At 46.0% G+C, this 27,597-nt stretch overlaps 1 pseudogene; it reads right to left on the bottom strand.

The window, feature by feature from the left end:
- LOC142804079 (neurofibromin-like) overlaps positions 1-27,597 on the bottom strand; it is a 186,368-nt pseudogene that overhangs the window by 69,327 nt on the left and 89,444 nt on the right.

The following is a 27,597-nucleotide window of genomic DNA, read 5'->3' as shown; positions in this document are numbered from 1 at the left end:
AATCCGTAAATTATTGCGTTCTGCGAATTCTATTAGTAGCTCTTCTCTGGCATTTCTGGTACCAATTCCATAATCTCCCACTGCCTGGTCTCCAGCCTGCTTTTTCCCTACCTTTGCATTAAAGTCTCCCATCAGTATAGTGTACTGTGTTTTTACCCTACGCATTGCCAATTCCACGTCTTCATAGAAGCTTTCAACTGAAGCGTCATCATGGCTGGATGTAGGCACGCAAGCCTGTACCACCTTGATCTTGTATCTCTTATTCAGTTTAATTACGATACCTACCACCCTTTCATTAATGCTATAGTGTTCCTCTATGTTGCCAGCTATGTCTCTGTGAATAAGGAACCCCACTCCCAATTCTCTTCTGTCAGCCAAGCCCCGATAGCAAAGGACGTGCCCATTCTGTAGCACCATATAGGCCTCATCTGTCCTCCTGACCTCACTGAGCCCTATTATATCCCATTTAACACCCTCTAGCTCCTCGAATAGTACAGCTGGACTTGCCTACAAGATAAGGTTCTAGCGTTAAACGTTGCCAAGTTTAAGTTCCAATGCCGACCTGTCCGGATCCAGAGATTCTTAGCATCCTCTGCTGCGTTGCAGATCTGAACCGCCACCGTAGTCAGTTGCTCCGCAGCTGCTGGGGACTGAGGGCCGCGAGTTAATTGACGTATGCATGTGGGAGGTGCCAGATACTGCACCAGGGTGGCCAATCTTTCTCTGGTGAGGGAGTACGTTACTGGCGGTGATCACTGGTGAGGCTGCACCCCAGGCCTCTTAATGCAATTCCATCGCCACGCGGATTTTTTTTTTTTTTTATCTGGTTGGGAACTGCGCGGCTCCGGGATTCAAACCACGGTCCACTTGGATGCGAGGTGGATGCTCTAACCACTACGCCATCGCCGCTCAAAAGATTAAGGTGGTGAAGCCTTTGTCGTTTTGTAACAAAGCAGTTAAAAGCCATGCGAAGCCAAAAAGAACCGAAAGTACAAAGGCTAGGCAAATCCGTGTACTACCGATAATTCCTATGCTCGCTGAAGCGCCATGCATTGCAGCTCCCAAAGACACTAGCACCAGAGTTCCCTCTAGTGTATATCTAGGAAACTCTATGGGGCTCACATCGATACTCATGCTCGATGACTCCCAGTGTAACCTCCGTGAAGCTACTGCTGCACGACTCTTTGCGCCGAGCTCATTGTTGGCCCGGGAAGACTTATTGGCTGTCGTCCCTTGATGTTTGCCTAATTAAGCCATTTAGGGACCACATTATGAGGTCTGAAGGGCCGGAAGTAACCCCTGCTGGATGGCTAAAATGGGCTTCGTCAGCGATGCTGTGCACACGGATCGCCGAAGCTTGAGTCTGCATTCCTGTGGTGCTCCTTTTTCCTGCCTTCAAAAAGTGCTCCATTTCAAAACGCCTTTGATGGAACTGAAAATGAGCTGTTATGAGATGACATCTCTAACATGGGAGTTTCTGAATAAAGTGCATCAGGTGAAGATGAATAAGTGTATGCATAAATGTTTTTAGTTTCTGTTTAGCTTGGGCTATATTGGGGTGAGAAATTTCTTTTTATTTTCTATCCCCAAAATTCACCTCGGACTATATGTGGGTCCGGACTTACGGGGGTTTTCAAAGTAATTTAAGTGCATATTACCTTCTCCTTGATTAAGTTTTCTTTTTCTGTATGACAAATTTTAATACATATTATATTTCACCACCTATAATTTGCACCCTGCTACTATTCAAATCCTGCTACCGTTCTATTCAAACTTGCTTCAATGTTATTGAATAGTAATGGCCATACGTTTTGACTTCACTTCGAACCATGAAGTTCTATTCGCACACAGCTACCCCTCGGCTAAGTTTAATGTGATGCTGAACAAACCAAAAACCAGCATGCTGTGGACAAAGACCAAATACAATTTCGACTCTGTGCAGGCAACAGCTTGCAGTGACTGCAGAGAGCAGGGATAGCACAATGGAGCCAAGATTCTCCAGACCACTAAGTAAAAGTGAATTTTCTTCACCTTCACACCTGAATTGAAGAAAATATTCATAAACAATCGACCTATTTGACACACATCACAATCTACATGTGTCAAACTTATTCTTGGTACTTAAGGTTTAGAGTCACTTAGTCTGCGCTCTAATGTCAGAGGCAGTAGTACATCATCAACATCGGTAATGCATCAACAGCCAATTAAACCTAATCTTCCACATGTGATTTAATGGCTTGACCCACAACAGCTCTGAATACTGCAGCCAATGTTGCAAACACTCACCTCCATAATCTCGAGGAGGGCGTCAGTGATGATCTCCAGGTAGGCGAGTGGCATGCGTTCCTGGTCAGCTGTAGCGCAAGCAAAGGACCTGTCCAGCAGGCCGTGCCGGCAATTAGACCGGAAGGCCGTCACTGCCGTAGACTTCACTTTGCCAATGCCAAACAGGTGATAGAACTTGGGCAGCGAGAACTCGTCCAGGCTTAGCCTGAGGACCCGCTGCGTGTCTGCAAACACCAGTCGACCGAGCATTCAGAGTCTCGTGACCGACAGGCAGGTGTTGATGCACTTGCCATTAAAAGAAGGTTTGGTGCAGGTGCACAGGGAGTGTATGATGTTGATGACCAGGCCGTGGATGGAGGCTCGCAGGGAGACCGGCCCAGTGTGCACCAGGAGCGTCACGATGTGAAACAGGTAGGGCAGGTGGCTGGCCACTGAAAGAGTTCACGCATAGTGAGGAGAGGGCTACCAGGGTGGGGGGGGGGGGGGGGGTGAAGGCTATCGTCACTGACCGTCTAGTGAGTTGTTGAAGGACAGCATGAGCAGGTAGCGTGCCAAGATGGCAATGTCGTCCCACATGAGGTGCTGCTCGAGGGTGGGTGTGGGTGACGTGCACGTCTTCTCTATTACCTGCAAGGCCGGACAGAGGAAGACACGATTACGCAGGTGATATGACCTCAGCATCCAGGAACTAACACATCAGAGGCCTAAAGCTGTCAGTGAGCTGTAAAGGCATTTAAGTATTCCTGGAGGTGGCAACTATTAATGAGACACGAGAACCATTCGTGTGCACCTCACTGAACATGGCCAATGGCTTTTCAGTTGTTTCCAGCACTTGTTTGCAAGTGCAACTGCACTGACAGCAAGTCCCAGCAAGTCACCAATTACTACATCGTGGCAAAAACACTTTAAGCAGTGAAAGGTACTACTGTGCTGTGATTCAGTTCAGCTTGCAAGCAAGACATTCCATACCTCTAAAACAAGCAGTGACGAATGCAGCAGAGCCAAATCGTGGCTTCTGAAGTCACGTCACATCACATACTGTGCATACACAGCATAATTGCATGCAGATATTTTAAAAGCAACAAAAAGTCATTGCCCTTGCAGCAACTCAAGTTCAAGCTTCTGCAGTTTTGTTTGCGCAAAACCATGCATTACAGACACAATTTTTTGTGACAAGATTATACTATGCTTGAGTAATACGTTGCTTTCGTACAGCCCCATAGAAGTCACATAATCTTGGTCTCACTACATTTTTATTCTTTAGATTTCTCTGTCGCTAATCCTGCCAGCCCATCTTTAGTGTCCCTTTTCTAATTTCATCTTTAGTAGCACTGAGAATCTCATCTGAACTGCTTTGAAACCACTGCTTTGAAGAGTACTGACCATCCACATTAGTGGACGCCCAGTCAAGAATGCGTTTTTATGAAAAAGCAACATGGTTCTCATTTTCTAAAGGCCCAGTGGGCAGGAATGTGACAACAGGCACATACCCTGCACAGTCGGCTGATGACTTTCATGGCGACCAGCTGGACATTGGAAGAAGCCAGGGCCACAGCCGTGTCAGCCATGATTTCGGCTTGTGCCGAGCCCAGACCACCAGTGACGCTTCTCTGCAAGGACGGCAACAGACATCCTCTCTTGACGTGACCGGAAGCACGACTATTCCAGGTCATGTCGATTCCATCACAAGACCCTCCACCCTCCCCCTCCCCATCTCTGATGATTTTCTTTCGAAACCCCACACAGAGGCTGAGCAGGCATGCGTCTCCATGGGGGCTTCCAATAAAAGTGGGTACACATTTCAACATATTGAACACCGAATCAAAAATTGTCCAATCCGATCTTGTATTCAAGCAGAACAGCCACCATATACACGTAGAAATTGTCTACAAATAGTTTCCATTTATTTGCATACAAAAACTGTACTGAAATAAATATGACACCTTACATAAGAAATGAAACTTTTCTTATCAAATGCTGCACGCTTACTTATGTTTTATGCCCCACGGTACATAACAGGCATAAGAAATAGTTTATGTAACGTGAAGGGGCCATACTCATTCAATTTTGTTAGATCATTTTACAGTGATCTTCATGCTCACTGAAAAAGTGCCATGCATGCGAAGAAACTGCTTACTTGCTTCTGATGCCCCACATCTGCTTCTAATGCTAAAATTATGAACTGCATCATTTTACATTAACTGTAAAACAATTGAATAAACTTTTTAAATTTTGTTTGATATTCTATTTCCTTTAGGCACTACAGTGGAGCTCCGATTATACGTCCCCCGGTTTCCCGACGACCTGCATTTCACGACGAATCGGTTGGGTCCCGGCAAAATCCCCATGGAAGTAACGTATTAAAATTATAAGACGCAGTTTTACGTCGACCCCGCATCTTACGCCGACTTTCAGATTTCGTAGGAAAGCCCCGCCGCGGTGGTCTAGTGGCTAAGGTACTCGGCTGCTGACCCGCAGGGCGCGGGTTCGAATCCCGGCTGCGGCGGCTGCATTTCCGATGGAGGCGGAAATGTTGTAGGCCCGTGTACTCAGATTTGGGTGCACGTTAAAGAACCCCAGGTGGTCTAAATTTCCGGAGCCCTCCACTACGGCGTCTCTCATAATCGGGACGTTAAACCCCACATATCAATCAGATTTCGTAGGAAAGAAATAAACCACCTTTACCCGAATCATATGTCGACCAAATATTCACAAGTGCAAAATTTGAACTTGCGTACCCCAAGGAAAAGTGGTCATCTACTACAGGAAAAGTAGTTATCTTCATAGAATGGAAAATTTATTCTCCCAGAAGTTCGTGCACTTCTACATATGCCTCAATCGTGTCCATACGTATGCGGGGTCATTACCTAGTCAAGTTCTATTCACATAGAGTAGGTTCAGATGACAAAACAGCTGATATTTTCACATTTTCAGTCCGTGGAAACATTTCCCGGTCGACATACGACTGATGTCCTGCCTCTGTCACACTCGCAGTCACTGGTTTGCGAACGCATAAGGGCAGCTGCTTTCGCCGTTCAATATTACTTCCACTTGACGTCAACGTCCATAACAACAGCAGGACACCACTAGTTTCACTTCACGGGGCAACAAATTACAACGGGCACAGCTCAGTCGCACACGAACGCATCGTGCATAAACTCATTGTCCGTTGCGATCATGCGATAGTGATGACACTGCGTCTGACTCTTCTGATGGGAGGCTCACGGCAACACGATTTCGGTTTCGTTTTCACGTGCAGGCAATTTTCGCACTCTATTTATCGGTAGAAAGATGTACGTTGGATTTGATCGTTTTTAAGACAGAGAAGATTTGCTCGCACCTCCTTGAACTAATTATTGCTGTCAATAGCTAGCACAGATAACAATACTTTAATCTACCTTTATTGCAGAGGCAGAAGGTCGTGTCGTGGGCTTATTCAGGCAGTCTGTACCCGTATTTTGGGCAAGGCTGAGTGTCGCGGTCTATAATCTCTGTTTTCCGATTATACAACGACCGGGTTATACGACGATTTTGCGTGGTCCCCTAAAGGTTGTATAATTGGGGTTCCACTGTATTTGATTTGTGTTCAACGAGATCTCAAAAATAACTACACACACCTGCTCCTTCTAATCTTAATATTTCAACTCATTCTGTGCAGTCTGTATGGTGTTTTGTTTTTCGAGCCATGGAACTACAGTAAAATTTTGTTAATTCGAAGTCATTGGGGCCGTGAGAAATCTTCGAATTAAGCGGGTTTTTGAATTAACAGAACATTCAAAAAGTAGGATGCAAGGAACTTGAAACTATTCAAAGTAATCAGGGCTTGTCATTTGCTGTGCCGGCTATAGCTTATGGCTCCAAGGGTTATGTTTTCCAGCAATACCCGGTCTTAATTTTGCCGCAAACACGGGGAAACGGTGGGCCTTGCTTTAGCCACCGAAAAAAAAAAAATGCTGTCGTGATAAACTAAAATTTACGCCTGCTGAAAACAAGACATCTTCATTGCAACGCAGTAGTGACTCGCAGGCAGTATGCCGCCTGCTTCTCACTGCGTCAGCATGTCATCGTGCAACCATTCACACATTCTCTCTGGCAAAATTAGGAATTTATTAATGGGCAGTTTGACAAAAATCGCAACCTGTTTTAGCTGGAAAAAATTATGCTTGAAACTTTTTAACTTAGTTTTCGAAGTAGGTGTTGCTAGCAAAAACTCTTCTAGCAGTGCAATGTCACTTGTAGCTGGAGCAACCGGCAATCAGATGTTTGCATACAGCGCGAATTCCGCTTAACTACCCTTTGTTCATTTCTTTACAATCCCAGAAAGAATGAGTAAACCATGACCGGCTGATATTGCGAGAAACATGCAATATGCTGCCCGCGTGTCACTGCTGCGTTTCAGTAAAGCATGTCTCGTTTTCCGCAAACACGTTGCGGTTGACGAGACAGTTTCTTTTTTCCTTTTTTTTTGCACTGGAAGTAGCGAGGCTGGGGTGCTTCAGCTGCCACTCTAGTATCGCTACGTTGCATTGCCTTGTGGCTATTAAGGACCGTCATTTCCACGGCTTAGCGGCGAAATCGGAATCTAAAACTCGCACATGGCACCCAAAGTTTTCGAATTAACCGGACTGGTGTTGGCCACCATTTCAAGTTGTCCACTCAAACTTACATAGCGAAATATGGGACCACAGAAATACTTCGAATTAAGCAGGTTTTTAAAATAACAGAGTTCGAATTAACGAGGTTTTACTGTATTACTCCACAGAATGTTGCCAGTTGAGCCAACTGGGTTTCAGTGCAAGCATCAGTTGCCCAATGCACTCCTTAAGGGTATGCCCCACCTTGATGAAGCTGTCGAGCACCATGTCGAGCAGGTCGGACACCTGTCCGATCTTGCCCCAGATCTTGGCCTGGATGGAAGGGTACATCTCCACCTCCTCGATGGTGAGTGTGATGAGCTTGTCCAGGATGGTGGCCACGCGCTGGCGCTTGCTGTCGTCCGAGTGCTTGCAGAAGCGCGTCAGGTTGGGCAGCCACGGGGTCATGTACTCGAGGCACAGGTGCTTCAGCTCAATGGACGACGCCCGGAAGCCCTGGATGCACTCTTCCAGGAATTCCAGCGTTAGGTGCGACGCGTTGGTTGCCAGCTTCTCGCTGATCTGCTTGATGAAGATGGTGTTGTTCGACGGGATGCACAGACCTGCACGTTGCGAGAGGGAGGGATGACATCTGTAAGCCGGCACGAGTTACGGTGACTTTGACAAGAACCTCTCAGGTCTGAAAACTGCTCTCTTATGTAAATAAGCTACGAGAGGTGTACGTGTATGAGTGACAGCTGTACACCATCCTTCTCCTCACAAAATATCAGTCATGGAGGAGCATTCGATTACTGCCAGCTGACTGTTATGGTTTAAATGCTTCCCATTCTTGTCCCCTGCTGTGCTACCTGACCAACCCTGATAATTGGCTAAATAATAATACACGGCTTCATAGAAAGAATGGGAAGCGACTACAAAGGCAATGCATATTGTCAACCTATGAACTCCTTTGCAATGTAGCAACTGCAACCTTTTCACCTTTTGACCCCATTATTACTGCAAATTACATGTCTAGTCTTCTTTCTTCACCATCACAGTGATGCAGACAACTAGACAACGATATGACAAAGAACACTGCTAGTGTACCTTTGTTGAATCAGGCTAAGCTAGGCTAAACTATGTGCAAAAAAGTTAGGTAACTATCCTGTTTTGTGCCATCCCTGAAATGTAGTGGCAAACATATATACAGTAATAATACCCCACAAGTGAAAACTGCATAAACTGGGAAAAAATCGAGATAAGTAGTTTCAAGATTAGCAAAACCACAACATTGACCAACATTGACCACAATGACCACATCGAGTGCTCCTAAAATGCTGTGAGTTAACAGTGACAGTTTTGTGTGCATTGGCATTGGACATCTATCCATTTATGGCCAACAGCATTACAGGTAGTGTGCCAAGGCGGCGTGCTAAAGTGTGCACTGTTGTGCCTTTTCTAGATGCCCACCTACACCTTTTGTGCATCACCATTGTAAAAGCATGAAGTCAGTGAGTCCTCATCAAGATGCGGCTCAGCCTGAAACAGTGTGGGCTCGTATGCCCGGCTCATTTGAGTGTGGATGTATCATGCCTGCTGAAAAGTGCCAACTGTATCGAAATTCGTACATGGTAACAAAGGGCATCAGTCTTCAAACTTTCAAACTTCAAAACCCCAGTAGACTCCCGCTGATGTCAAGAGCTGGTTACTGCACGGGTCTTACGAAGGCATACCGGAAGACTTGCCTCATGGTGGCCATAGTGCAGCGCACCTGGCGTCACTTGGCAATTGTTTACAAAACTTCATATTTAGAAACACAAATCCTTGGGTATCTGTAGAAGTATAAAGAGTGTTTTCATAATTTTTAGTGCTCAATAGTGGCCTATCTGCGACCATATGAATATTACACGCAGCTTGTGCGCCCGACCAACGTAGTCACTTCCATTTGATCAAGTGTCACTTCCAATCACAAAAACAGCTGTTATGTGTTGCTCTAGCTTGAAACAGACGAGGCTTCATTATGGACACAAAATTATAACAGCTCTGTTCCTGTTGCTGCCATTCGTGCAACGATACCGGTGGATTCCACAGTTTGAGAAGGAGCATTGAAAACTACACGCTTGGCTTGTGCCCCACGGCCCCTTTAAACAGTAGCTTAGGGCATACGAGGCAAGTTCTGAAGACATTAAAGCATCACTCGATGCCTTTCTTGGCAAGTAAAAACAAGCACAAAAGCTCACAGACCTGGCATCAACAAGTGTGGCTTTGCCGTGGTTACAACTATGTCCCCTGGCCTCCGTTAGAGACGAGTTTTTAGTGTTATTGCACCACTAGCACACTAAGGCAACACAAGGAGATCGCACCAGCAGTCTCCAGCAGCTGCCCTTCGATCTTCAGGTCGAAGGTGGCGGTGAGTGCGCACAGGAGGTTGTATGCAGCCGTCCTCAGGTTGGGGTCCGAGCTGCCCAGGTTGAGCAGGGCCATGTTCAGCAGCGTGCCTGGAACATCCTTGGGTCGAATCTTGGTGTGCACCGTCACTGAATCCTGTTGCGAAACCGCACAGGGGGATTCAGCGAGAACTCCTTCTCTCAAGGCCACTGATAAACAAGTGGGTAGATCCAGGTGGGAAACTAACTGAAGGTTCAGTTACAACGTTAGTTAAAATAAGAAAGTGCCTTTTATTTGAACACAGCAGCTCATAACTGCATGATGTTAAAAGCAAAGGAATTAAAAGTGCGGGTAGTCATTGGGACTTTTAAGTAGCACTGATTTGAAAATTTAGAAGTCAGACCATTGGTCAGTTATTAAACATTTCAATACCATTCTAAAGCCATCATGCAATAGATGTCAACTCCTCAGACGGCATAAAACAAAGCAATAGTTCACAAGAGCAGTACAGGTTACTAGCAAACATTTGGCAAGATTTAGCCCGATGCTGAGTGCTTCAACATTATATCGAAATGGAAAAGAACAACACAAACAATGGCATTATATTACACAAGCGATATTGTACTTTGAAACTTGTAATGCATTATTGCCCAAAACCTGCCATCCCAGTTACAAATGCCGAAAAAGAAAATGACATATCTAGGTTTACAGAAAAGAGAATAACAATACACAATTGTGCAAAGGCATTCAGCCAGTGCTCACAGGTTGTGAGAGTTCCCAGCGGGTGCGTATGTGGATGATGGCCTGGACGATGCTGTCACAGTCGTTGTGGATGAAGGACAGCGGGCCACTCTCGTTGGCAATGGTCAGTGTGAACTGGTTGTCGTCCACCAAGCACACCTGCGTCATAGAATCATGTAGAATGGCAATGTCACAGCCACTACTAGTAGGCAGTGAACCAGACTGATTGCAAGTGAGAGTGACGAAATCATGGGAAGCTCGAGAGGTCTTTTCGGGCTTCCCATAGCGAGCCTACAAATTAGCTCATTGTTGCGATGCAACCAACTCAATACAGTGCACAGAAATGCTGATTATAAAGTGTGCAAATGTGGGCATGAGCGACCAGCAGTGAACGAATGGCATCTGCATCAGATCTCACCAGCACAAACCAGGGTGCCCTGGTGTGCTGGTTTGTGGCACCCCTGTGCCATAAGTGTGATTTGTCAACCGTGGTTTAAAACAAATGAGTAGGCTTGTGCAAACACTCAACTTTTGGTTCGAAGCAAATAGTTAATTTGGTCTAATAATTCCGAATCAAATGGTATGTATGACATATAAAAAAAAGAATATTTATCATGACCTAAGTAACCAGCACAATATTTTTTTATTCGACAAGTGAGCTCTATGCTAATGACCATTTTTTTTTTGTTGTTGTTGTTCAAAGGAAGTCAAAACAACCTTGAGTAGTAGCGGGCTTTGAGTTCCGGTAGGATGCGAATGATAACATGTAGAATAGGTCACATTTTAAAATTTATTATACTTAAAGCATATAAGCTGTCATAAGAAGCTTTTAAGCTTAATAACATGATAAATTGATTTGAGGGTAACATGTTCATATAAAAGGGCCCTGCAACACTTTTTCAAAAAGCCATGGAGCCATTAAAGAAGCTTATTGCCTCACGAATTTACCCCTGCAAAATAATTATCGCCAGTTCAGTACGAGCAAAGTTCTGAAGATTTGTCGCACGCTGCGATTTCATTTTCTCTTCTTGTCACGACAAGAGAGCTGGAAGCTAAACAGGGAGGGATGACACAAGGAAAGGAAGAACGTCAAGCGTGCCTCATGGCCTTAAGCACTTTTTCTCATTTAGTTTTTCTTCAAATACACGGCCTTTCAGAGCTATCGCACATATACGCGTGAGAAAGTGGTGGCCTCCCACGGCGGCTCCAGTAACAACCGAGCGCGCCATGCTCAAATGAGCGAATGGCCGTGACAAGTGATTTTTGAGCTTGTAGTGTCATTTCCCGAGAGAAGAGAGCAATTTCTAGCTTTAAAAATTCGTTGTGAATTTCAGGCCGCGTGCTGTGCTATAATACTTGCCTCGCGTGTTCTGGGTAGCCTCGACTACCGATCGGCAGCGTTTTCTGATCATACTCACAAAGTGTTGCAGGACCCCTTTAAATTTGAAGGGGCGCTTCACGGCAGAGCGGAATTCCCCAGAACAGGTTCTTTCCCGGCTTATCATTTCTACGCTGCAGTGAAATCATCTTTACAAGTGGTTACATGCAGATTAATATACATGTATTCATTTATTGTGAATACTTCGAAATTTTCAATCATTTAAATTCGTATCTAAGCGATTTCGAATACTCTACTATTCATTCGAATATTTGAAGCATTAGAATATTTGCACAAGCCTACAAATGAGATTATCCCCAAACTACCACACTGATGTCATCATAGGGCAATATTAAACAGTTTCAGCAGAAGCTGAAAGAGCAGCAGTGCAAGAATATTTTTTTTCATCAAACACATGAAAGAGCTTTGCCCTGAAAAAACATGTTCTGTTAAATCAACAATTCATTGCCACATACTCCAGTGAACACAAGGCACCATTCTTGTTTTCTTACATGCACAAAAGCAACCTTCAAGAGGCAAACTGTGATGGTGAACCTCACTGACTGTCTCTGCCTCTTGACTTGCTAACACATAGAAAGGCAAGCGAGTTACAACTGTAAAGAAAATAAATGCGACTATGTTTGAATCGTTGACATCCATCTCTGTCACTGCGTCTGCAACTGTGCCTTTCAAGCGAGCCACTCATCATTACACACCTCCTCAATCTCAGAGGCATAGTAGACGTCGTTGAGGAGCACCGAGTGGCTGAGCACCTTTGTCTTCTCAGCAGAGGTCACTTGGATAGCTGTGGGGCCAACCTGCACAGTGGAGAGGATTTTGTCAAACACCGGAAAAAGCACAATCAGGAGTTCATTCTGGGAGTGTCCAACCACCCCATATAAGGTATAAATGTGCATGAGATACACACTATAATAATGAGAACTGACAGACCATAATGCCAATTTGCTTGGCATCACTGTCTGTTAGTTCTAATTATTACAGTGCATCTAACAAAGAAAATAAGCTCGTTAAGGGACCCACAACTAACATTTACGGTACCCTTTTTCTTGAGTGCAACGGAAAGCTTACTGATCTGAGCTTGCAGTCACGGAATAATAACGCGGAAAACATCGTACAACATTTATAATAAGAATTTTTCGATTTGCGGCAATTATGCAGTCTTAAGGAGACGTGCTGCAAACAGTGTATGTGATTGCGATAGCAATTATACACCAGTGTAACGCCAGCAGTGCTAAAAAGTGAAACCCTAAGTACAGACACGTAATGTTGTTTTTGTCAAGCCCACAGTTCAGCGACCACTATTTTATAGCGTGCTAAATTATTTTACAGGAGTTGCAGCACTTTCCCGGGGCTTCTTATGCAAGTGCTTTTAGCCGTGCACAGGTCGTTTTTCCGACTTAAGCCAAGTCGAGCTAAGCCAAGTCGTCGAAAATGAAACGACGCGTTTACACGTGATCAACAATTTACACATGGTACTTCACGTGCTGCCGTAGTTGGATGGCTTCGATATGTCATCGCTTGACAACTTGAGCGGGTTAAAGGAACGAATTTCGGCTCACATGCGGGCATGAAATTCGGACCCCTATCAAGTAGCGCCAAAGCGAGATGCTTCGGCGAACGACAGCGATAGCAACGAATCCGACGGATCACCACCAGCAGCACACATGAGTGATATCAATTTTTCATAGAGCAGTAGGTCGAGGACATTTCGTGTGCCGAAGCGATCGCATTCACAAGCTGGCGTGCTTCTTCCAACGCGACAGGAATCGAGCTACTCTGGAAACGCCGCGCAACACCGCGCATGCGCAACAGCACTTGTTTCCCTGCAGAGGCCACGAAAGCAGCACCGATTTTCACGCTCTACTTCTTCAACCTAGTAATGTGCACCGAAGCAAACAAAAATGAACAATAACATACATATTCAAAATTTAGGCCGTTATTCTGGTGCGCTTTAAGTAATCACAGCAAAGCTATTAGGACTTTATATATGTGTGGTTCATAGTTCTTGTGCTAGGGGCGCAACGTTCCGCTTTTGGTTACCTTTAAACGTCATTTAAATATATAAATCCTACTCAGATTGTGAAAAGTATGCTGTCACCTGCCACCACAATTCACGCTCTTTTCCTTTCTACCGGAATCTAATCACCCGTTCTGGCCAGTTGTGGGTCCCTTTAAATTTACACTTCTGTCCTTTATGTCAATTAAATATTTAATTAAATATTTAAAAGGGGTAACACTCCTTTTCCTGAAATGGCTCTGTCATGCATTACATTTACAAAATACAAGACATGTGCAAATATTCGAACGAATATTACAGTATTAGAATTTGCTGCAAAACAAATTTATATCATTCTAAATGTCTATGCATTTGACACGAACTAATAGACATACATAAACTGCATGTAACTTCTTGTAAAAGTGATTACACTGTAGCAAAGGGGTGCTACACCGTGAATACACATTCAGGAGAAATCAGCACTGCCATGAAGCTTGAAGTCAAGGTTAAATGAACAGATCCATTGGAGGAGCTTTGTTATTCTCTTTAAGAAAAGCACAGGACCTCTCTAGCACAAGACGTAACTTTCTTGCAAACATCTTATGCCAGGAAATTCTAAAAACAGAATAATTGAATAATATGTGGGTCAAATTTTAATGTCCCAAAAACCCCACACGATTATGAGAGACATTGTAGCGGAGGGCGCCGAAAATTTCGACCACCTGGGGTTATTTAACGTGCACCCAAATCTTAGCACATGTGCATACAGCATTTTTGCCTCCATCGAAAATGCAGCCACCGAAGCCGGGATTCGATCCCGCAACCCTCGGGTCAGCAGCCAAGTACCTTAGCCACTAGACCATGGTGGCAGGGCCTGAAAACAGAATAGACCCACTTCAGTTTGCTTAGTCAAGGTATCAAATGATGTACTAATTCTTACCAACTCCATCAAGACATCTTTACTGCACAGAACACTGTCTTCCGAACCGATCAAAAAAAGGTTGAGGGAGTTTTCTGAGTATAACTATTACGGGGCAAGAACAGAAAACTGTTCCTCTTCACTAGGTTGTTTTCAAAAGGGGTGCTGAAAAGTATGCTGTAGTGATTCCACTTCCCCATGCCACAGCTGCATGTTGTTGCTGAGGCAGCGTGCAGAGTGTTGATGGGGTGCTTTTGTCAATGCAGCCAGGAAACACTTTCCCATTAAGGGGAGACGCGGGTCGAAAAGTCGCGTTTTTTTTTCCAAATTTCACCTTTTCTGTTTTTTGTTGCTTTATCATCTTTATACATTATATTTTGACATCTGAAAATATCACAGCGAAATAAGCATCAGAAGTCAGTGAAAAACGCGTCTGAGTGAGCGGCAGTGACGCGCGGCATCACGAAATTTACACAAAACGGGCTGCTGTTCGCGTGCTCGCGGGGCCGCGAAGAGAGCTGTCCGCCATATTGCGGCCGCTGGCTCGTGTAGAGTTGTCCTTACTCTCCACGATCCCGGTTCTTGAAGTCTCGTACGTTCACGAAAAATCTAAAAAAAAAAGCAACAAAAACAGTCTTTTCCCGCCGTTTCAAACCGCGCGCCACTAACGCAGGGCCGCCATTGGCTGACAGCACCCGTGTTTTCTTGCCGTAGTTCGCTTCACTGTTTTCCGGAGTTATTTTTCGCTGTTTTCGTGCGATGGCAAGCCCGAAAAAGGCCGTTGCCGACCATCGGAAATACAGAAGTAAGAACAAGTTCAGAGGGAAGCGGCGGAGGACGTACAAGAAAGCCACCGCCAACGAAAATGTCTGCGACGGGCCAGCGGCCGGTAGGCCTAACATCGACCACGACAACGTCGACCATGGCAACTGCGACGACGAGATCAACGCTGCAGTGAATTTTGTGAGTGCATCGCAGAAAAAGATCGCGTTATTCGAAAACGACGTCAGGCCGAATGCCGATCGTGCCGAAAGCGTAGTGCTGTGCGAGTTGGGTGCATTGACGGCCGTCGTCGCAGGCGCGGCATGCCCCGTTTGTCACGAGAGTAAACTCGCAGTTCGGGCACCGAATAAAAAGCGGAAAGGCCTTTCGGCGTTTCTGGAGCTACACTGCGAGAATGCGGAGTGCTCGGAGAGCATCCTTTCGTCCGCGTACTCGTCGAAGCGGGTCGCGTCAGATGGCGGCCGCGGTGCAAGCAGAAGCTACGACAGCGGGAGTTCGCGTGACGCCTTTGCCGTGAACCTGAAAGTGGTGCTTGCAGCGCGTGCCGTCGGTATCGGGCATGAGCAACTTTCACGATTTTGTGCAGTAGTTGGATTGCCAAACCCTATGCACCATAAGACCTTCCATGCTATCGGCAAAAAGATTCACAGTGCGGCAGTGAAGGCTGTCTGTGAAAACATGCAAAGGGCACGCAGCGTCACCAAAGAGGTGGCTGGTAACAGTGACGTGCCAGTCATGTTTGACGGCACATGGCAAAAAAGAGGCCACAAAAGCCACAATGGTGTGGGAACTGTAGTGTCCTTGGACACTGGTTTGTGCCTGGACTATGAAGTGCTTTCCAACTTCTGCCTGGCGTGCAGTTTGCATAACGACATGGGAGGCGATGAAGAAACATGGCAGGCGTTTCATCATCCCGTTTGTGAGAAGAATTGCGACTGTTCTTCGCATGCCATGGAGGCCGAAGCTGCAGTGCGCATTTGGCAGAGGACTGTGGACTATGAGACACCCCTGCGGTTCACCATCTTCCTAAGCGATGGAGACAGCAAGGCCTACAACGGGGTCTGTGATGCCAACGTGTACCCTGACACTCCAATTGAAAAAGAGGAGTGCACCAACCACGTGGCGAAACGTCTGGGCACCGGCCTGCGGAAGCTGCCAACGCCACTTCCACGAGGGGAGAAGCTGAAGGAGACCACCATCCAGAAGCTTCAAACTTACTTTCAGGTGGCCATTGTGAACAATCGGGGAAATGTCCACAAGATGTACACTGCCATATGGGCCTCATGTTTGCACTCGTGCTCAACAGACGGTGCTGGAAGTCACAAGTTCTGTCCTGCAGGCCCAGACTCGTGGTGCAAGCACCGACGTGCTGAGGCGCAGGGCCAGCCTGCACCGTGCCACACCCCCCTCCTGACCAAGGCCCAGGGTTTGGCAGTCCTCCCAATCTACAAGCGTCTCACAGATGCGAAGCTGCTTGCCCGGTGCCTCCACGGCAAGACACAGAACGCGGCCGAGTCCCTGAACAGCAAAATATGGCTGCTGTGTCCAAAGACCCGGTTTGCTTCCCGGACTGCTGTGGAAACAGCCACAGCCATTGCAGTCCTGTGGTTCAACCGGGGCCACGCGAGCTTTGAAAAGGTGCTGGAAGAGCTTGGGGTGCTTCCTTCGGAGGCCCTGGTTACCCTCAGCGACCGCCGAGACAGCATGCGCATGCACAAGATGAATGTGCGTCAGACCGCTGAGGCGAGGGCACACCGTCGCAGTGCAGCCAAGAGGGCCCGGGTGGAAGAGTCCTGCCGCACCAGCCGGGAAGGGAAAACCTACGGTGCTGGAGAGTTTTAGACAACTGATATTCCCTCTGGACATGTGTGTATGTGTTCAGCACAAGTTTCGTGCTACTGCGTTTTTCATTTTTGTAAATACAGACTTTCAAACTTTCAAACGCGTTTTTCTCATTTCGCAATTTTGGCCAATTTGCATTTTTTGCGGGAAGTGTTTCGTGCACTTAGAATGGTCATACGACGACGAAATTTGGCACACACATTGAGGAGAGTGCGTAGGGTGCCGATATCTACTTGAATCAGCACAACCTATCAGCTGTAAATATCTATTAATAAATTTAATGGTGGTCGAGTGGAAAAAAAAGGGTACTTTGCTACACAGATGTTTTTTTCATAGTTTCAAAGTTGGAGCACAATTTCTAGCTAGATATCGGCACTCTATGGCTAATAGGGAGCAAAAGGAGCCATTGAACAACTCTCTGCATGAACATTTAGTATGCGCGAAAGTTCCCGGAAAACTTATCAAGTTTCACCATTACTTGAAACACAACTCCCAAACTATTGCACTTATGTAAAAACTGATTACAGATTTGGAATCAGGAGGAAAAACTGCATCAGTGGTCCAATTTCTGAAGCTCTAAGTTGAATAACAAAAAAAAAGTGCTTTCGAGGAGCGTCTCCCCTTAATAGCGAATGTCCGAAAGTGCTGACCTTGATGGCAACCTTGGTGTCCTTATGAGAGAGCTTGAGTGCGTTGTTGAACACCTTGAGGTCTTCGTCCAAGGCGAGGGTAGCACCTGGCAGTCGCTGCTGCTCAGGCTCGATGTACTCGTGCAGCCGCTGCGGGGTGTCCATGAACACCAGCTTGCGGTTGCCCTTGAGGGGTGCCAGGATGCGGTCATGGTACTTCGTGTACTCGCGCACCCACGAGTTGCAGTTGTAGACGTACGCGGCCTGGACTTTCTCGTACGCCACCTCTGGCAGCACGACAAACCACTTCTGCAGAAACTCCGTCTGGGGGTAAGAGAGTGGTCAAAAGTGGTGGCGGTCAAAATATAGACCGAACAAGCAACAAGAGTGACCAAGCAGACAGCCTTAACATGCACAGTAGCCATTAAAGAAAGAAGCTTGCTAGCAGCAATGTTCCTGCGCAGCAACATGTTTCCCTGTCACTCAACGATAACAAAGCGAGCCAACTACAGCGACACGTACACACATCGAGCTCAGACGTGATTGTGAAAAGGTTGGTATGCATAAAAAAGCATCACTGAAACTACAAAAGCCCAGAATTGTAATTGAAGGCTTGTTTTCCTGGGGCCACGTCAAAGGTGTCAGAATTTACACATTCATTTATTTATCTGTGCCTTCTTGTGGCTTTTACAAGTTGAACCAAAGGCTTTTTCACATTCCAAAGGCTCTTTCACATTCCTTAAAAAGTGTATTGGCCCTCTTTCGAAAAACAAACTACACAGAAACATTGCTGCACGGCAGATGTTTTGTTTTATTACAATTCGTCAACACCGATACAGGCATAGACTGAACGCAAAGTACAACAAGCTTTTGCCAGCCAACGTGGGCTGCCAAAACCGACAAAAAAAAAACAAATGTGTCGCTCTAGTAAGCACCACCTGAAGTACCCTCAGCAAGGCCTTTTCCTAGAAGAAAGGCTTGAAGGTGCCCTGACATATATCAGTGCTCCATTAAGCCTTTCTTCTAGAAATTTCCAGCCATCCTTAAAAAGAGTGAAATTAGTTCATTTCACCTTTCACCTGCCGTTCGTTCGTCTTCCTTTCCCCTTATTAGCGGGCTGTGTAAAAGGGCGCGGTTGTGGTTTTCCCCATTCTTTTTACCTTTTTTGAATGACCATCTTTCTTCCGCTTTCGTCGCGCAGCGGCGTCCAAAGGATTTTGTTTAGGGAAGGCTAACCTGTGTAACATCTTAGCTGAGGAGGGGAAGGGGCTCATTAGGATGTAATGTAATGTAATCTGATTTAATGCTTCATTATTAGGACTTACACGAAAGCGCATCTCAATCCCATTACGGGAGATTGTACAATAATGTGCATAACTGTCTGAACTCGCAGTCGTGCATCCACAACCCGCGGACGCAGCTCCATGAGCGTCTTCTCAAGCATGTCACCTCCGCATACAATATGACGTACCGGCTATCGAAGATGCGCGCACTTTCTCGAACACAGAACCATTGGACACACAACACACTCCGAAAGGGAGCAAAGACTGAGGAAAGAGGAGGCGTGAGCCTCCTCCTCCGTGCACGACGCCAAGGCACACAGGGCATACGAACGGCGGCGCCGGCGCCGAGAGGGTGTTGGCACCGACCGCCAGCCACAAGGTATGTGCGATGTAAAACGGTGGCATCACCACGAAAGCCAATCGAAAAGCGCTTCACAGGAGTACAATGACATGCCTTTGAAATGCCAACTTTTCTTCTGCTCCTAGCTTTCAAAAGGGGTCAGTTTAATACCTCAGGAGAGTCAGCTAGGGCGTCGTGGCCCTCTTTTCACTCTTTTTTCCTGGAGTGCACGTTATGTTCGCGATTGTATCGCACGGCTATTTGAAATGTTGCAAAGCGCACAGCTTTATCACTCGGCGAAAAGCTAAAAATCATCAAAGAAGCCGAAAAGCGGCACAGAGCCACAAAAGCAAGTATTGCCCGGGAGCTAAAGATAGCGGAGTCTTCATTGAAGACTATTTTGGCTAACAAGGCTTCGATTCTTCAGAACGCAATCAAGTTCGGACTGAAACGGAAGAATGTGAAAGAAGGCGAACACGAAAATTTGGAGAAATTGCTGGTGAAGTGGCTGCTTCAATTGTGAATATCTGCCATCAATATTGACGGTGCCATTCTCTGAGAAAAGACCGACCTTGTGGCATTGCGCCTGGGCATCAACGATATCAAGGCATCAAACGGGTGGCTGGATCACTTTAAAAAGCGCAATAATATCGTCTTCAGCCGCTCCTGTGGAAAAAGCTCCTCCGTAGACGTTTGCAGAGTGCAGGAGTGGAAAGGGTCACTGCCGGACTTGATTGCTAAATACAGGCTTTGCGACGTTTTAAACGCAGATGAAAGTGGCCTATTTTACCACATGCAGCCCGGGCAGACCCTTACTTTAAAGGGTAACAGTTGTCACAGAGGGAAGCGCAGTAAAGAGAGCTTGACGGCCACGTTCCGTGTTAACGAGGATGGTTCTGAAAAGTTGCCGGTGCTCGTAATAGAGAAATTTGGCAAGCCACGGTGCTTCAGGAATTTGCAGACGCTGCCTTGCAGGTACGACTTCAACAAAAAGGCGTGGATGATGTCCGCTATATCCAAGTTCCTACAGCAGTTAGACAACAAAATAGGTGCGAAGGTGAGAAAAATTTTTTTTGTGGATAACGTGCCATGCCACCCACCCGGCACGACCTGCCTGCGGAACACCAAGGTTGTGTTTTTCCCGCCAAACTGCACAAGCCGTCTGCCGCCGCTGGATGCCCGAATCATCAAGTGCGTGAAGCAGGGCTACAGAAAGCGGCTTGTGCAGTGTCGGCTAGCGGCAATGGAGCACAGCGAGGAGGAAAGGAGATTTCCTCGCTCAACGCTATGCACATGATCGCCAGTTCGTGGAGCGCAGTGTCGCAAACCAGAATTGCTAACTTATTTAAGCATTATGGCTTCGTGCGAGAGGCTGCCTCCACTGCTCGCAACTCCACATCCTCGATGGACGAGGATTCAAGCGCCATCGACGACGACTTCAAGCGTTTGAACCCGCCTACAACGTTTGTTGATTTCTTGGAGGCTGACGACAACGTTGCCACCTGCGGTGAACTGTCGCTGGAAGAAGCAGTCGCGGAAGAACTTCTCGGTGGTGACGCTGCTGCGACCTCGAACGACGCTGCTGCCGCAGATTCTGCCATCTCTACGTCATTTGCCGATATGCTACGGCGCATAGATGGCATCAGGAGCTACGTATGTACATTCGACGCCACGGAGGATGTGCTTTTGGAGATTTCCAAGCTTCAGGGGAAGCTTTTGCAGATGGGCTCAAAGAAAGTGCAGAAGAGACAGATTTTTTTTTCAAGTGTGTGCCATGTTTTGTTACAGCTGTTAAGTATTACGCGAGCGGATTGCGATGCACTCAAAGTTCGTTTTAATGAATCATAACTATTACATGCGCGGCAGTGTTCTTTTCACTTTGTTTTAGAGCCCTGTAGAGTTTGTTGGTAGTTTGCGTTAAGGTTTCTCGCTAATTCGCTTGCTAAACGTTTTTTTTTGTGGGCGTAAATTTCCATGTTTGGATTTTACGACGCCCGCATTTTACGACGATTTTGCACAACCCCAAGAAAGTCGTAAAATCGGGATTCCACTTAATTTTAGGAGACTCTTTAGTATTAAGCACACACATACACACTGTAAAGTAAGCAGTTGCAGCCTTGAAGAAAGCAAGACCACTTGTCAAAACATTAGCTCCAGCGGCACCCTGTGTTCCAGAATCTGTACAGTGGCACTAAGCCAAACGCGCTGCCGAAGACACAGTTGAAGATGTTTATTGAGGCTAGACTGCTGACGATCAGCTGAACTTGTGAATCCTTCGAAGGCTGCCATCTTTTTCTGCCAAGGCCAAACTTGTGCTGAAGGCATGACTAATGGCCTGCCAGCTTCTCCAACCAAAAATGCAAAAGGTACTTTATGGTATGATTAAGCATCGTCCACACTCTGAGTCAATTGGCTCAGTTGTGTCAACTGGTAGGCATTGCAAGCCAAAAAGTGGATAAATGGGCAGCAAATACATGCTCTAAAGGGTGTCAGGGATTCCTCCCGAGTATGTTTTATATAATGTTTGTACTGAACATGACTGCCCTGCTGTGAAGTTTTCAAAATATTATCCACCATTATGGAATGCAAATAAATTTCTGCAGTGGGAACCATCCACACATCAAATCTTGCTCACATCTTGCTCATTTTCCTCCACAGCATGCACTGCATTCAATTCAGATTCAATGACCTGTTTAAGTACATTTGTGAAAGGGCCACTCACCAGGCCCCATAACAAATTTTAGTTAGACCATGGAAGTTGTTGTGTGTCTGATGAGGAGCATTAAGCTGCAAAAATATTTTTCAATCGGTGCATTACAAGCTGAGAAAACTGATTTTTCGAAGCGGCGCGAAACGAGGATGAGAGGAGGCGAGCTCGAAACCCTTGCCGCTCCCCCGCGTAACCTTTGCAAGCCAAATCTCTTCCCTACCCTATCTGGTATGCGACCAAGAGGTCACGTGCTCATGACGTGCCCGAACAAGCCAAACCCACGAGCACGCGAACAGCGTATTTTTGTTTACCAGCATTATTTTGTGCTCTACTGCCTGTTTCTGAAAGACGATTTGGAAATGCTGGCTTAGACATGGTAGAATAGATGAGAACAATGTGTGAGCGAATCCAAAGGAGTGTCACTTTCGCTTCGGCTATCATCTGTTTGATGTGCTGACCCCGGGAACACGAACGCATGCGAAACGTCGAATCATTAGCGCTGCATCTCGTTGCAATTCACAGTAAAAAATGGAAAAAGGACACGTACATTCCCTTATTGTGTCTCATCATTTATCTCAAGTTTTATTAGTAATCCCTTCAAGCAACAAATGACATAAACTACGCATGTCGTGTTAAAAAATTTTTTCCAATGTCACGTGTCACTGTTGGCAATGTCAGAGCGCAGTTGCCTACGTAGGGGACCAATCCCACTGCGCTGTTGTGCACGTAGGGCAATTCATACGTGCACGTCATGCCCTCCTTCTCTAGGCACGCGCCCGCGAAAGGAAAGCAGCATTCATTTTGAAATTTGGCCCCATTCCGTGGCATGTAGCATAGCAAATTTTGGCAGACGTCCCCATGACACCCCTTCTACGCATTGCGCTTGTCAGCTCAAAATTGTCAAACTTGGTGAGTGGCCCTTTAAAACAACACTACATTGTCAGCCCAAATACTTCTGATGATGCAACTATCGAGTGCCAGTAAGGGAAGCACAGTCGTGAAGGAGCGGCGTGGCGCAAGATTTCACATACCAAATGTGGGACGTGAATAAGATGTCGATATACAGTTGAACCCCTTTATAAGAGATGATATACCATATTTACTTGCGTAATGAGCCCACCTTTTTTTTCAGAAATGTTGATGCCAATTTTGGCGGAGGGTTCATTACGTGAAAGAAAAAGCCACAAGAGTTGTAACAGCGAAAATTTCGCGTGACGGCTTTGCTTATTCTGGCTCAAAAAATGCGCGAAAAATCTTTTTTGTAGCCAGAAGCTCTTTTTGTTTCCTCCCGTAACGAAAGCGCACGAATCGACGCCGAAGTGTCGTCCAGCCCCTCAGTTCCTATACGACAGCGCTTGCTATTTATAACCCGCCGTGTACCTAGCGTACCAGCCGAACGCGCCCTGCACAGCAGGTGTCCCAAAAAAGTTTGCAATGACAAATCAGAAATCAGAGAACAAAAATGCAGCATCGGATGGTGGCACACAAACGTTGCGGTAGACGCCACTGGTGCACGACGCGCCGTCATCGTGGTTACGCTTTCCATGACCTCTGAAGACGGCGGGCGCGTGATGTGTTTTGATGCTGCGTGCCCTCCATTTAGGAGGCCATGCGCTTTGTTTTTGGTTTGTTTTTGTGCCGCTGTGCTTGCGTGGCACTATCGGCAAAGAGGTTGCTCCTGCATTCGACAGATGGCCTTTTGCCACAAGAGGCGCGACACTTTCAAATTTTTATTGACAGCGTCTGTGCTCGCGCTGCCTGCAACTATTCAGCATGGTTGCTAAACTATATTCTGACTTTCACTGCATTGTTATTTTGTAATATAATGGCTTGATTTAACATTGTTTCAAATCGCACTGACTATCATACCAAAATAAAATGAACATATACATTAAAAAGTTTTTTTTTTCTTTCAAGGGCCAAGGTGTGGAATGGTTCATTATGCGAGTGGGCTCAATAGACGAGTAAATACGGTAAGAGACACCATTCTGCCTACAGTAAAATACAGGTTGACAAGAAAGAGCATACGAGTTACCCTGCTTATAAGAGACATCTCATATAAAAGGCAAGAATTGTTGCTCAGAGCATGGCTCGTATAAAGGGGTTCAACTGTACCTGAAATTGAGTGCTACACTTTTGTATAGGATTTTTAAAAATTGTTCAAATCAGTAATTAGTTTGATATACCTGAGAAGAACTGCTTTGCGAAAGAATTTATTGCACATCAGCTGCTCCAGTCAGAGGAACATATCAGGATAAACAGTGCCTAAGAATTTAATGCATACGAATAGAAATGTTGATAGTAGCTAGCTTATTCTTAACTGACAGACATGGAGCCATGCAGTGGTTACAATAACTTCTGGGAACACACAAAACAAAGGCTGTGCAATGCACATCTGTCTGCTTCTTATCAGTTTTAACAACATCTTGAGCAGCTCCCCTTTCTTCACACACCGAACATTAACCGACGACCTCAAGACACCTATGAAGCATATTTGATACACCCACATTTTGCTTATGCTTAGTCAGACTGGATTTTCTTCAATTTTCCACACTCACCCTAAACCGGTTGTCAGCACAGGTGTGCGTGAAGTCGACGATGAGCTCAAACGGCTTGTGGCAGAAGGGTTTCAAAGTGAGAATGACGTGGTAGATGAGCAGGTCGCCATTGGTCTCGCCAATTCTGAAACCAAGATGCTTCATTCACACAGGCAGGTTTGCAAGGAGTCGGGCAGTAAGCTGGCACAATTATGCTCTTTTGAAAGCTGTACATAATAGTAGTACAACATAACTACACCAGCTCACCTTATATATCACGTACAAGCAACAAACAAATGGTTTGACAATTGTGCACTAGAAAACAAAGCACAACCTGTACACCTTTTTCAAGTTGCGAACGAATAATAAACTTTTGTGTCAGCTGTGCGGGGCAATAAGATCCAGTGCAATGAAAACTCCAAGACCAACTTAACCAACCTCGTGTACACTTTCTATGTTATGCAATGCATGAGGCCTGCATTTAGCTTGCCCACACAAGCCACTTGGGTCTATACAGAACTGAGGCAAGACTTTGGCTTCTTGGGTATACAAGCCACACGTGCACCTTAGTCTATTGCTCTTCCTCATGCCTTAAACCTCCAGATAAATGCTCGGCAAGATTTTTTTCATTTTGTTTCGACTGCAATGTGGCCACTGCCGCCAGGTGTGATACGTGCAACATGAAAAAGTGCACAAAAAAGTAAAACTGCTTTCTTCCTCATTTTTTTTCTCTTTTATTTAAGCTTGTGTTTTAAAATGACACCACAGTTTCGCAAACAACTATGCACTGGCTCACCCAATGCAGTACACTGTTAAGATGGTGTGTGATATAGCCAGCCACAGACTGCTAATAAATCATGTTTGAATAATACAGTACAGGTTTCGTTAAGTTCTTCTGACAGCTAAGTGTTCTGCAAGATTGTTTCAAAGCCCACTAACAAAATAAAAAGAGCGCGCTCCTTCAGAATGTTTTCACAAAAAAGAAAGAGGAAGCCTTAGAGCTGGAAGCATACTTTGTCACGTGTTTCAATTTTGACCAGCAGTGACAAGCAATGAACGTTACAGTGAACGGCCCTGGTACTGAGCTTTTTGAATAACCCATCCTCACCACTTCCTTTACTTGTGCAGGCATACAGAAAATCAACAGTACCAAGCGGAGACGCTCTAGGCAAGGACAAGAACACTCAACAAGGTGGCCACAACTCACTTGTATCTGCGGGCAATGTAGTAGAATACGGGATTTCCGGCACGTGAGGTACCCGCCTGGTAGAAGATGTTGAGCGACTTGATGGACTTGAACTCGTCCTTCTCATGCATGTTATGCTTGGACATTATCTCCTCGAACTTGGTGCTCGTCATGTCCATGCTGCTCCACCTGCGAGAGACGTTTTCAGTGATTAAAACCCCTGTCATTGTCAGATTAACATATTTCAAAAGTTTACTCATTTTCTCTAATGTAAAACGGCATGAAGGCTTTGGAATACGGTAGACTCTCAGTAAACCGAAATCTGTGAAACAGAACAGCTGCTTAAATGGAACAGGTTCTTCTGGCAAGATTGGTTCCGTTCCCGTATTCTGCACCCTTGGTCATCTCTCAGTAAACGGAACACCTGTTAAACGGAACATATTTCCCTGGTCCCTTCACATTCCGTTTAATGAGTCTACTGTAACACATTTTATGAGTGTGTGGCTTTCCACACACTCATGCATAACAAACCAAACCCCACCTCCATATTGCTTTTTTTGCCTTTTTGTCTTATTTTTGGCTTGCAGTGGCAGACGCATACTTGCCAAGTTTGGAGAAACGCAATCTGGGAGATCTACTCAGCGGGAAGGAGGGAGGTATACAATATGTCGACTATGGGGGGGAGGTATTGCGATAGCAATTATATGAACACTGTCAGCATAATTTTGTGGTCGCCGTTGATCTGTACAGAGTCTAAACCGATAACGTCGCTCACGCATCGTCTGTTTTACATGCGAGTAAAAGCGCCCTAGCGCTAGGGACCAACATGCCTGTAGCAGAGATGAAACGACCCGCCGGTCACTGTCGCACAAAGGGCACATGCAATAACATCGCTCCGCGTGCGAGTCCTGTTGTCGCTTGCTTACAAGCTATTTTGTCGGGCAAGGGACCATAATACAGTCCTGCCGACCGCTCGCCTTCCCCCAGCTGGACCTTCTCCGCTCATAGCCCAAGAAAACAGAGACCGTCAGGCACTCTTTTCGACAACCCTTGCCGTTGAGTTAAAAAAAAACAAGAATGTTGAAGGAAAAAGGTAAGGATATCGGGGAAGAACCCTAAATAAGGAGGTTGGGGATAAAAGAGACAGTGAGGAGAGAACGGTCCGATTATAAAAAGAGAAAAAACATATTTAAAAAAGTTCTGACTTGCGAAAAGGAGAAGCGGCTGGTTAATCATGGGGGGCAGCTTAAAGAGGCCCTGCCATTAGGTTTGAGGAACTGGGGCAGGGTTCCTCGAACAGTGTTCCCCTCTTTGATGGAGAGGGGAAAAGGGATCGCATAAAGGGAAGGTACAGAAAGTGCGTGATGAGCTGTGGGCATAAGCATGCGCAGGCCCCCTTCAGGGTACAGGTGGTGGAGAGTGAAGGTCCGGTGCAGCGTCACCTCCCCCCCCCCCTCCGGCCCTCTTTGTTCGCCCGAGTCGCCATGCCACTCCCTATTATGTCAATGTAAAGGGCTGACTATGCGCTCTTCCCCCCCCCCCCCCCCCCAAAGGTTAACACACCCTTACCGCTGGCTGAATATAGATAGAACCGGCACAAAGAGCGCTGCGCATTCCAGGAGCGCTCACCATGTCAAGCAAAGGCTCCTGCTGGAGGCACTCCCTTTTTGCTCTCCTTTTTTTTCTCTCTTGCGTGGGAATGCTAAAATCATCAATTGTACCACGGGGTCACCACCCCTCTCTACTACAATGAAGTTTTTTCTATTTTTTTAGTTAATGTGCGTGACCTTCAAAAACTGCACAGCCATGTGTGATTTCGCTGCTCTTACTCGGCAGGCCACATGCTCTGGCGCTATTTTCACTTCTCGAAAACGTACCGAGTTGAACCTTGCTACCATTGCTAAAAAAAAAAGAACCCTTTTTACTACGTGGCCAGCAACTTTGCTCAAGTGGCCAGACAAAGCACTGGATGCGCGGAGCAAAA

Source organism: Rhipicephalus microplus, chromosome 3 (assembly GCF_043290135.1).
Source record: "Rhipicephalus microplus isolate Deutch F79 chromosome 3, USDA_Rmic, whole genome shotgun sequence".
Lineage (NCBI taxonomy): Eukaryota > Metazoa > Arthropoda > Arachnida > Ixodida > Ixodidae > Rhipicephalus > Rhipicephalus microplus.
This window is presented reverse-complemented; position numbering and strand designations above follow the sequence as displayed.